The 1,382-nt window shown below is 50.6% G+C and overlaps 1 long non-coding RNA gene across 1 annotated transcript; it reads right to left on the reverse strand.

Annotated features, from left to right (window-relative positions):
- Positions 1-457: 457 nt before the first annotated feature.
- LOC118563420 lies at positions 458-895 on the reverse strand. Its single transcript, XR_004931213.1, has 2 exons — positions 620-895; positions 458-545 (listed from the first exon to the last, which is right to left on the reverse strand). It is a non-coding gene; the product is annotated as an uncharacterized LOC118563420 (long non-coding RNA).
- Between the last annotated feature and the right edge of the window lie 487 nt (positions 896-1,382).

A 1,382-nucleotide genomic window follows, 5' to 3' on the forward strand; every position in this document is an offset into this window, starting at 1 on the left:
TGAGGAGACCGACAATATAAGAAATCTTTCCAGCGTCATCTGGAAAGGACTGAGGGGAGCGACAGAAAACTAAGGAGCACTGCAATAAGAAGCCCCTGGATTTATTCAGCTCACCAAAGAAGGGTTCTGGAGTAGGAGCGGACACCCCGACACCAGGGATCGGAGCCGGCACGATATCAGCGGGAGGTTGGACAACTGGGGGAGAAGAAGAGGTAGGTTGATTCCTGCTTAACTGTCCTCTTAGGTCCTGAATCTCGTGAGTTAGTGAGCTCACGGCTTGAACAAGCTGCGTCTGCTGTTGGCTCATGGTTTGTAATAGAGCCTCATGCTGTCCTAGCAATAACCCCTGATGGGAAACTGCGCTCCGCAGTTGCGCCCCTGAGTCAGACTGGTCAGTTCTTTCTGTCATGTTAGAATAGAACGACTCAGAATCAGGGCAACCACGGAGACAAAACAGTTTAGTTGAATCTGGTTTATTGATCTGGTTATTGTTTAGAGTGCAGGGTCTCAGGTGTTGGTGGTGTCCGGTTTGATAGTCTTCTGGTCTGCTTGGAGAGGTGAGAGAAAACTGTGAGAAACAGCCTGTGGCTGCTGAGGATGTGGAGGTTGCTAAACTCACTGAGTCGGAGGCTTGCCAAGGACCAGGAGGGGTGATGTCCTGGGTCCGGGTGAAAATCCTGAGATGCTCTCTTGTGCAGATGGCTTGAGGGTGGACAGGCAGGTGAGCTCTAGGAGGAGGGCTTGCACTGGCAGGCGATCAGGGAACGTTCAGTTGCCCTAGGGTTCCAGGCTTGAGGTATCTGTGGCGTAGGCGAAAGGTTCTGAAGGAAAAACAACGGAGACACAAATGTTAGGTTTAGTTTGCAGAGAACTCGGAACAGGGTAAGTTCGGTCATGTACCACGCTGGAAGCGAGAAAGAACTGACGCCCTCCTCCTGGCCTCTGCTCCTTAAGAAGGGCTCCAATTAGTTGTGATGAGAAGCACCTGCCCGTCACACCCTGCAGAGAAGAGAGAGAGAGAAAACCCGGCCCTGCACCCAGGCCTGGAGTGTGACACGCAGTGTTTTACTTTATAAAACATTTTTCACAATGTTCCCTGTGATGCCTCCTGTAGCTGCTGATGGAATGGGCTCTTTCCATTATCTGGGTTGCTTGTGGCGCCGCAATGGTAACTGCACCACATTCAGTGTGAGCGCAAGGTTAGTCCAGCAATGAACTAGAGATTGGTTTACATCAGTTTTTTTTTTTTGGGGGGGTGGGGGGGGGCAGTTCCAGAGTTTGCAGCACTGAAAGCACAAAGAACTGGTGCTAAGTGAGCCCTATTACCAGTTTAGCACTGGAATCAGTTTTCTAGAAAAGGTTCCCAGAAAAAGAACAGAGAC

The sequence above is a fragment of the Fundulus heteroclitus genome, chromosome 6, assembly GCF_011125445.2.
Source record: "Fundulus heteroclitus isolate FHET01 chromosome 6, MU-UCD_Fhet_4.1, whole genome shotgun sequence".
Taxonomy (NCBI): domain Eukaryota; kingdom Metazoa; phylum Chordata; class Actinopteri; order Cyprinodontiformes; family Fundulidae; genus Fundulus; species Fundulus heteroclitus.